The sequence below is a fragment of the Populus euphratica genome, unplaced genomic scaffold, assembly GCF_000495115.2.
Source record: "Populus euphratica unplaced genomic scaffold, PopEup_1.0 scaffold39.1, whole genome shotgun sequence".
Classification (NCBI taxonomy): Eukaryota; Viridiplantae; Streptophyta; class Magnoliopsida; order Malpighiales; family Salicaceae; genus Populus; species Populus euphratica.
This window is the reverse complement of record NW_011499897.1, coordinates 255,310-266,504: the sequence shown is the minus strand read 5'-3', so window position 1 is coordinate 266,504 and position 11,195 is coordinate 255,310. Positions and strand designations below refer to the sequence as shown.

The window sequence follows — 11,195 nt, the reverse complement described above, 5'->3', positions numbered from 1 at the left end:
AGAGCAAAAAACATTTTTATAGTATCAAGCATAACAATCGCAGAAAAAGTTTCAGTGAAATCTACCCGAAACATCTGAGCATATCCTTTGATAATAAGCCTTACTTTGTGTTTGTTTATAGAATCGTTAGCATTGAACATGGTTCTATAAACCCATTTGACTCCTATAACCTTTTTATATGCAGGTCTGTTCACTAACATCCAAGTCTGATTTTTCTTAATCATTATAAGCTCCTCCTTCATTGTAGCCATCTAATGTTGATGATCTGTAGCAGCTTCTACATATCCTGCAAGTTTAATTATTGCCACATTGCAATTCTGATAAATATCAGAGAGCAATCTAATTTTTATAATAGATTCATCATCAACATCAGCATCAACATCAACATTCTTTTCTTGAAATTTAAGCTTATTTCTCTTCTAGTTCCAGCTTTTTGACTCAAAAATTGGATGTTCCTGCTAACAATTACTTTATTGTCTTGTGGAAGATAAATCCTGTAGGCTTTTAAAACTGAACTATAGCTTACAAAGATCTCAGGTTCTATTATTTTATCAAGTTTGTCTCTTAACCTGCAGAATGCAAGAGAAATAAAGACAATAAAAAGTTTTTAAAAATTCTGCAACTTTGGTTTATAGTCATACCATGCTTCAAATGGAGTTTTTGGTTATAGAGCTTTTGTTTGCAATTTGTTCAAAAAGAAAATTGTTGTATTTACATCCTCAGCCTATAAATTCTTTGTCAACCCTTTATCATGTAATAAACATCTTGTCATCTCCAGAAGTGTTTTTTTTCCTCTCAGCAACCCTATTTTGTTAAGGGGTATAGGATGCTGTCAACTAGTGCTCAATACCTTTTTTCCATAAAACTTGTTGAATTTTTTTAGGTATATTTTATTCCATTATCTTATCTGATCACCTGCATTTTGTATGTGCTTTGTTTTTCCACCCAAGTTTTGAACTTCCAGAAGATGTCAGCAACTTTAAATTTATAATTCATGAAATAAATCCAGCACATTCTTGTATGATCATCAATGATGATGTTTTCAGAGGTCCTTCAACATTAGTATGCATTAACTGTAGTTTTTGTATAGCTCTTCAGGTTTTATTTTGTGGAAAAGGAAGTCTTGTCTGTTTCCTATACTGGCAGGCTACACACAAAGAAAGTTCTTCTTTTAAATCAGGTAAACCTTTTACAAGATTGTTCTTCTTCATAAAGAGAAGAGTTGTATGATGAAAATATCCTAATCTTTTATGTCAAAGCATTATACTGCTATTTTCTTCATGTACTGGAGCATGTTCTTCTTCGTAAAATTCAAAACAAAACTTTTACTTTGCATCTGAACTTTAAACACTTTCTTGTTTTGTGTAGTAGTAATCAAGCAAAACATGTCTTCAGACAGCACCTTATATTCTTTTTCAAGCAACTAACCAACACTCAAAAGATTCTGATTAATTTCAAGAACATATAAGACATCAAAAATTAATTTTAAACCTGTGTTGCCTTTGATTGTCAATGTTTCTTTGCCCTTTACTGCTAGATATAGCCCATTTCCAATTCTTACTTTAGAAATAGCAGTTTTGTCAATCCTTTTGAAAAGTTCTTTATCATAGATCATGTGGCTGGTACAACTGCTATTTATAATCCAGCTTTTTATCGAGCTACTGGTAATAAATCATGATGCCATAAACATTTGTTCTTCTTCAAGTTGTTCAACAATAGTTTTGACTTCTCCTTACTGTTGCTAGTGTTGTTGTTATTGAAATTTGCATACCCTCCTAATATGTCCTAGCTGACCATACTTGTGATATTTCATATCCGGCTTCCACCAGTATCTGCTCCGTGGATGATTGGATTTTTTGTAATAAGGACATAATGAAAATGTTGTGTTGTTGCTACTGTTATTTCTATTTCTTTGTTGTATATTGTTACGTGATTTAGCAAAAAAAGCACCTTTCATAGAACCTGCTTGTCTCATAAGTCTTCTCTGTTCTTTGAGCCTGCAATGCATTTAATAGTTCTACCAAAGTGATGCTTAATACATCCTTTGAATTTTCTATTTATGATATTGTAACTTCAAATTTTATAGGAACTGTGACAAGAATTTTTTGAACAATTCTAGAATCAGAGAAATTAGGACCAAGAAGCCTTACTTTGTTTACAATGTCAAGAAGTCTATCAGAGTAATCCTTCATGGTTTCTGATTCATTCATTCTTTGCACCTCAAATTCTCTGATTAGATGTAGAACTTGCATGCCCTTCACTGATTCATTCCCTTCATACTTCTTTATCATGAAGTTTTTAAATTTTATTTGTTGTTTTCAGTGTCATAATTTTAATGAAGATCAAAGATGAGACAGCTGCAAATAAGCTAGCTTTTGCCTATGATTTCTTTTGCCTTCTCTAGTCATTTGCATCAATGTAAGCTTTCATTTGAATAGCCCACATTTGATAATTTGTTCCATCAAACACTGGTAGTGCCGTCAAATTCATAGAGGCTTCTGAACTCATTTTGCGTTGGTTGGTTTTTTAGAAGGATCATAAGTAGTTAAGGTAAGTGTTTAACCTCTTTCAACCTCATAGATTTGTCAAGAAAAGAATAGAATTTGGTATCAATTTGTTGGATTTTGCTATAATGAAATGCAAAGGGTAGCAATTATCATACTTATTCTGAAAACTTCATCACTTTATTGATCATAAGAGTTCTTATTTAAACAATAAAGAAAAGTTGAAATGCAAGTAATAAATAGCTCAATTTTCTACTGTTATGTAATAGAATTCAAAGGAAGATAATGACTAAATAAAGAAGATAATGTCAATCATCACAGAATTTGACAAATTCAAAATAACAAGTGTTTTATTAAATCTAAAACTAATATTAGCTTCCACATAAATAGGCTCCATATCAACAGCTTATAAGGCATTAATTCAACAATTTAAAAGATTTCTTTTGGCTAATTCAATCCATGATGCTGGGTTTTGGGAGTTGAATTTTGAAAGGTAAATTCATGATCTAGATATGGGTCACAATGAGAGAAAAACTTCATGTGGATATGTGATGAGATTCTTGCAGCTGCATCAACTGGAAAATATAGCTATTCGATTATTGTGATTTTCTAGTTTAAGAGATTATTGACCCATACTTCTCATTCAAGGTTTCTCCATCATTTCACCAGAGTGTTAATGGCAGAAGTCACCTACTACGCTTTGTTCTTGGTGAAATGCCATCTGGACTACTCATAATTTCTATCTTTAGCAAATTCTTTAATGAATAGGACCTTCCTAACTTTTATCTTGGTAGTAATTTTGATTCAAATACGTTGTAATATATACAATGCTTGCTTTAAACAAAACATGTTATGATATATACAATACGGCGTTGCTTTGTTCAAAGTTGTTCTTGAGTTAGAATTCTTGTCTTACTAGAAGGGGGTGGAATAAACATGTGTCCCTATTGAGGGTGGTGGGCATAAGGTTATCCGATACCTTGAACAAAAGTCATTTTTTCTTAATTTTTTATATCATTTTTTATATATTAATTTCTCATTTATTTTTTAATCTTGTTGACTAGGATTTGAATAATGCGTCTTAATTGTAAAAGTAAATTGATTTAAAAACTAAATTGTACATGCCATAAAATCAGAGGGACAAAAAGGTTTTCAATGAGGACTAACATATCATAAAAACAATATATAAGGACTAGAATAAATTGTAAAGAAACTTCAACAATCAAAAAGAATTTTTGTAGCAACTTGATTTAGTTAGCATGCATAAAACATAAGATAAGAATATATAATGTTTAATCAATTCAGTCCAATCCATTTTTATTTGTAATATCCAGTCCAGTATAACATATTATCTTAGCTTTTTAAACATCATCTAGTCTCTAATTAATTAATAAGAACAAAAGGGATTGGAAAACACTTTCTTGTATATAGGGTGAATTTGCTCACATAGTTGACATTGATTTTTTTTTTTATTGTTTTTGTATTTTAAAAAATTAATTTTTTTCTTTACTTCAGGTATTTTTTTTGTATTTTCATATTATTATTATGATATATTAATATTAAAAATAAGTTTTAATATATTTTTAAACAAAAAATATTTTAAAAAATTACAACTATCATACATCTAAATCAGCATGGAAGATATTGCTAACCACGAAAGAAGTAAAAACAAAAAAGATGATGATGATGAAAGTGCCTGTGTTGAGCTTTAATGTTTTTTTTATCTTTAAAAACCGAAAGAAGTAAAAACAAAAAAGATGATGAAAGTGCCTGAGCTTTAATGTTTTTTTTATTTTTAAAAACTCTGTTTATTTTTATATTTTAAAAATATTTTTAAAAATAATAATTTGTTTTTCTTCACTTCAAATTGATATTTTTATTAGTTTTTTTAAATATTTTAATGCATTCATATTAAAAATAATTTTTTAAAAATAATAAATATTATTTTAATATATTTTTAATTAAAAATATTTTAAAATAATAATTACAACTAGTCCAAAATCAATAATGGCTTGCGTTTTGTCTGTTTTCTTTTGGGACATTACGGATCATGAGATTCTATCTTCGTGGCTCCAGGGAAGTCCAACAGTCCTCTTGAAAAATAAGATGCTGGGCCCTCAAACCACTAATAAAATTAGAATCTTGATAGCTTTCAGGCCCACTTACTTGGTCGAAGCTCTGAGCTTAGTGCCAATAATTCTGAATCTCTGTAGCAATCTTACTGCTTCTTTATTCTTTCCCATGCCTTTCAATCGCAGCAATACATCTGGTTTATTCAGTCTCTTCAAACAATATCTTATATATATTTTCTTGTCCGCATCACACGTGCCAAAAAAAAAATTTCATGATACGCAAGGAGCAAATAATATTATTATATTAAGATATTTCTCTCCTGATTGTATTTTTCTATTTCTTTAAAGTATGAGTATCTATTAAAGTAGTCTAATTGTATTTTCATTTTTATTTTTGGTGGCTGCTGGGGTTTGACACCACCCGACCTCCATGAAACCTAACAGTGAATTATCGCTCGCATCTCATGCTGAACCTTTAAAGGGGGCTTGGGACCATGCTCGATGAGGTCCATGAACACATGGTTGCTAAGGATATGCTAATGTTTCAGTACATAATTATAAATTTCAAATTCTTGACTTTTAAATTATAAATTCAACCCCATCTTTTTTTTTAATGCTTTTAAATTACAAAGTAAAAGTCAAAAATCAATTTTCATAAACCATGTCAATCGGACTATAACATAAAACAATAACTTTTATTATAACATAAAACAAAGAGTAGCAAGAGAGAGTCTTTTATTATTTCATTGCCACAGGAATTTATGAATACATCACAAAAATGAATGCTCCACGCAAGCCTTTCGTTGCTGCTTCCACTAAATCTCCAATGCCGCAATAAAATGTTGGGCAAAAAAGTTATAGTGGAAGGAGCAAAAAGAAGCTCGGGAAATGGACTGCCCTCCATTAAGGCTTCAGCCACCAAAAAAAAGGAAAGAAAAGGACTTGTTCTGTCAAGAAGAAGACCCCCCCTGTTCATCTGGCTACTACCTTGTCCTGCAGATAATTCTACTTCTATAGAAAATGTACAGCTTTCAAAAGATAAAAATGCTACCACCATTTGATGTTCTGCTGCCTATGTTAGTAGCTGAACTACGTTAGTTGTCCAATGGCAAGTCGAGACAACTACTGTCCCTTGCGGAGGCCTTGGATGTTAAATATTTTTCACGATACGTTTTGGCCTTTCGAGGAGAAATGATCTCAAGAGCCCTATTGAGGCATTTGCGATATGAGAAGTCCTCAATTGTCCCATCTGTTCGAACCAGTGAAAAGCAGCGGGTATCTATCTTGATATTCAGGGTGATTTATTATAACCTGTAATGAAGGGAGGGGAAGGAAGAATCATCAAACCATAGGACAAGTTATGCACTCGTCAATCACAGTATATCATGAAAATTGCTGTAATTATATCAGCCAAAGATTGAGACAAATAACAAATTCAACAAATTAACTCATTTCTCTGAACATATTTGTCAACCCAGCTGGTAGCTGATGTTACATGCATCTGTCAATCACAAGAGAACTAATTTTAACGATGACCAATATTTCATCAGAGCAATATGGAATGCAACCCCATTTCAAGCATTTTCAGTAAATGGAAGACTATTTTTTTTATAAAAAAAACAACTATATTCACGCAACAGTCACGGAATAAGAAACTTTCAAAAAAAACATCCTAAATTTATATGCTGGGAGAGCTCTCCTGATTTTTTATATAGAAAAGACGAGTTCAAAAGGGGCAGGATATGTAGACCTCTAGAACTAAATCCACTCAAACAGTTGTATAGAGCACATAAGCCACAGAATTGTCCAATATGGTTTCTTGATGTTACAACGACTCCCTGATTGATTTCCTACTTTTCTGCCTACCAGATTTTGACTCTGAAGGTCATTTACTTCCACAATATAAGCCTACATTTGGAGGGTTTTCTTAAGCCACAATACAATCTCATGGTTATCTGTTATGATGGATAGGTGTTCAGTGTGGAATTAAGAATTTTTAATCTTCAGTTTGTCACAGACAGTGCAAACCTAGCGACTCTGGAAATTGCTATTTAACCTCCAATAATAATAATAATAATTGCTTGATAAAATTTAACCTCCATTACAACAACTCAGGGGTACTAGCTAACCCACCTTAATAAATAATCTCCTACAAAATGGTTCGGTAGTCCCTTGTTATCGTTAGCTTTGTAACAATTTGCCTTTATTTTTAAAATCTTGTCAAAGCTGCCTAAGCATAAGTTTCCAAACAAACTTTAAATGAATGTTCCACACCAGAAAAACAAGGCAGGCAGCTGCAAGAGTCATTAAGCTATTGTAGAAAAATGAACAAGAGAAGTGGAGAATAGGAGAAGTCGAACAAACAGAAGCCTTCAGTCTCAGGGGAGCTTTAAGCATCTCTCTCCTACAATCTCATGGTTAATTTCCTAACATGGAACATTAGAGGGTTTACTAGCTCCCTCATGCAAGCGTAGAAGTTGTTCTTCTTTTGTCAGAACTTAAGATTATTGTGTTTCGTGCTGCTGATCTCAACTTAAAAATTAAAAAAGATAACTATTCCTCTACTACTCAATCCTCTTTCGTTGATTGTAATTTTTCCCATAACTATGGTGCCGGCCCTGTAGGCAGGATTTGGATCTTTAGAAAGAATTCTGTTAATATCCAAATTATAGCTGCTCGTGCTCAGTATTTCATTTTTAGAATTTTCAGCACGATGGCTCTCATTTGTGCCATGCTACTTTTATCCATAGTTTAATTATATTGATCTCAAGAGAGAAACTCTACTAAAATATTGAGCTAGTATCAGCTCCGCTATCAAGGGCCTACCATGGTATGTTGCTAGTGACTTTAACATTATCAGGAAGGACATGCTGAAACCACTGGTAACGCCACAAAATTTCTCTCAGCCATGAATTTTTCCAATACTTGTCTGGATGCTTGTGATCTCGATGATCGCCTGTATACTGGTCCCTTTTATCATGGTTCAACAAATATAGCCAATCCAATCTCAAGAAGCTTGACAGAGTCTTTGTTAATGAAGGTTGGTCTTCTACTTTGCAGTAAGTTAATCAATCCTGGGATCTTTGAGCATGGCCCAAGATACTTGCAAAGTTCTATCTTAATGCCATCCCTTTCAAATCCCTTCAGGTTTTATAGCTTCTGAACTTCCCATTCTAGTTCTCTGCAGATTGCTAGAGAAAATCTGGAATTCTAAAGCTGATTGGACAACCATGTTCCAAGTTTGCAAAAATCTGAAAATGCTCAAACCTCATCTTAAGAAACTTAATGCGACCTTCTATGGCAGTATCACCAGTAAAGTTTGGAAAGCTAAAGCAAGGCTTAACGCTGTTCAAATGGCTCTTTCACCACATCATTTACCTTTATCTATACATAAGGAAATGGAGATTTAAAACTTACTTTAGAAGCCTATTCCAAGAAAACGTCTCCCATCATCTGGCTTAAAGGTGATCAAAACAGTGGCTATTTCCATGGAGTCAAAAAGGCCAAGAAAGCAAAAAAATCCAATCGATCTTTTTCCTTAACAATAACAATAAGCTCACCAACTCTGAAGATATACAGAATGAGGCTATTTCTTTCTTCATGAACCTTTTTTTTGGCACTGAAAATGAAGAAGTCTATGGTGGTTCGGTTCAAGGCTTTGATAGGTTGCTCACGCATAAATTGTTTGATGTCGACAAAAAAGATAATCCTTTCTCTCAGTAGCAAGAAATCACAAGGTCCGGAGGCTTTAAGGAAACCTTCTTTCAAGCATCATGGAGCATGGTAGGAGAGAATATCGTGACAGCCATCTCTGAATTTTTCTTCAATGGTAAACTACTGAAAGAAGTAATTGCTGCCTCCATCTCTTTAATCCCAAATTAAGGTCTCAACTGCTTCAAAATATCAAATTTCAGCCAATCTCGTGTTGTTATACTTTGTATAAATGTATTTTAAAGATCCTCTCTTATATTTCACAATCAATCAGCGTTCTTTCTTGAAAGAAGAATAGTATGTCAAAGAACAATCTCACTTAAAAGCTTAAGCCTCTCTTATATTTCACAATCAATCAGCGTTTTTTCTTGAAAGAAGAATCGTATGTCAAAGAACAATCTCACCTAAAAGCTTAAGCTATTAGGTGAGATTTTAGGATATGATTTATATTATTCTCTAACATTGTAGAAAATGTCCTCCTTGCACAGGAAATGGCAAAGAATTACCAGAAAGGGGATCTATCTCCTAGAATTTCCATGGCAAAGAATTACCAGAAAGGGGATCTATCTCCTAGAATTTCCATGAAAACCGACCTTATGAGACCATTTACTCCGGTTTCTTAGCAATTTCTTTGGAGTTGATGCTAGCAACGAGATTTCCTACTGCTTTTGTCAACTGGATCAAACTTTGTGTTTCAACTACAAGCATCTCTATAAGTATTAATCGTGAGTGACGCCGTTACTATAAAGGAAAGAGAGGTATCTCCTTAATCTAATTATCATAGCAATGGAAATTTTCTCTTACTTAATGAATGAAGCTGCCTACACTCACCCAGAAATGTATCACCCTAGCTAGATGCAAGGAAATCAGCCTGTATCGCCTATGTTTCGCAGATGATCTAATGGTATTCATAAATAGTGATGTGGAATCCATGCAAAAAGCCACAATGGTGCTCCACCAATTCTACCTGATCTATAGGTTGAAATATAATCCATCAAAATGTGATTTTTTTGTTATGAAGTTTCAAGTGCGGACATTCAGCGCAGTTGCAGAATTACTCTGGTTTTAAGTTAGTTCATTTACCTGAGAAGAATCTTGAGGTTTCACTTATTAACAGGAAACTCTCTTTGGTAGATTGAAAACCATTGGTGGGTCGGATCTTTCGAAGAATGCAAATCAGGTTCATTGTGGGTAGCTTGGTCATGAATAATCTCTTAATGTGAAGAAGTTTTTGGGGAATTAAAGCCCCTTAAGATTGCACTTGGGTACTGTGGAGTAAACTACTAGAGATCAGGCCACCTGTATGGGATTGGATCCATTTTTGGCAATGGAAATTCTGCTTTCTTTTGGTGGGATCCATGGCATCCAGCAGGTCCTTTCATCAAGAAATACAATCGCAGGATCTTATATGACTCTAATAGTCAAACACATGTAAAAGTGGCCTTTGAAATTAAACTCATGCTCCTTTTCAATTTATTTATTTTTTCTCTTCTTGGAGATTAAAGAAAATAGGAAGATTTTGATTGAGAAAGAACATCTATTTTTCAAAAAACAAACTAAATTAAGTATGATCGGCGTTGATTAAAACACAATTTAATTATTTTTTTATATTTTAAGTACTGATTTATTAGTTTTGATAAACCATGTCGACTAAGTTATGATTAACTACCATTTTATCCATAGGAAGTCCCCTGCCTCTCTTTTTTTATGCGTGAACCCTAGAATTTGTCTGAACCCATTTACAGGACTCGTGAGCCAGATAACCTTGAGGCCTTAAAGATGATAGATGAGTCCATTCTGGCTCATGCCCTGGAGAAGGAGGCTTGTCAAAATCTCTCAGCAGAAAGTTAGGGCTCCACCAATCTTGACACAAACCCTGCCAAGAAAAATTTAGAGCATCCATCAGATTGCAAAACCAGCAACCGTTCTCATCTTGAATCTTGGTGTTCGTTCTCAAGAAGGCCAAATAAGTTCAGGCGATGCTCTCTTCATATTTTTCTCCCTCGTGTCGTTTATTTCATTTCAAACAGATATATACAAATAAAAGGAGCCATTTCCCTCCCGTCTCTTGCAAAGAGTCATGAATGATTCCTCGTACCCTCCGATGATAAAGATAGCAAAACTTCTTCAATAGTATCCACTCACCTATGAAAATATATTCTATCTTTATTACTAATGTGGATTAGACTTGTCGTTCTACTTATAACACGTACACATGTAAGTCTTCTAATCTTCTTCTTTTTTTTAAAAAAAAAAAAGTGCTCCACGTTTTCCATTGCCTTGCCATGATGAGCATCACTTGGCTAAATAATTATTGATTTGCTTACTACTTTACCGCGTTAGGCAACCTTTCATATATGTACACGCATCAGTGATGTGATGTGAATCAGGGCGAGATACTTTTATTTTTTATAAAAAAAAATTATATGTAAGTTTTTTTAATGTATTTTTATAATTTAAAAAATTTGAGTTCTTATAAAAAAAAATTATGTGTACTTGTAATTAAATAAATTGAAAACTACATGTATAAATAAATAAATAAAAAGTTATTAATGATATCTAAAATTAAAACTTGAAAAATCAAGAAACATGAGTGGATCAAAATATTTAATCTCGAAATATTATATATTTATTTTATTGTATTTGCTAAATTTTTTTATTATTGTGTTTGTTAATTTTTTTATTAAAATATATTTTTTATTCAAGTAAGCGATAATTGACACGACTAAAAAATTGATGTATTCTCTCAATTGCAGGAGTGTCGAAGTAATAAATAACCCGGCAAGACTGGGGTCGAACCACAGGGAGGTTAATTGTACCAATTATAAATAACAATGATACAATAATAATAACAACAACAACAAGAATAATAATAATAATAATAATAATAGTAGTAGTAGTAGTAGTA

At 32.8% G+C, this 11,195-nt stretch overlaps 1 long non-coding RNA gene across 1 annotated transcript; it reads left to right on the top strand.

Moving 5' to 3' along the window:
- Positions 1 to 879: 879 nt before the first annotated feature.
- On the top strand, positions 880 to 2,300 carry LOC105132176 (uncharacterized). Its single transcript, XR_843552.1, has 3 exons — positions 880 to 1,038; positions 1,091 to 1,180; positions 2,087 to 2,300. It is a non-coding gene; the product is annotated as an uncharacterized LOC105132176 (long non-coding RNA).
- Positions 2,301 to 11,195: the final 8,895 nt, after the last annotated feature.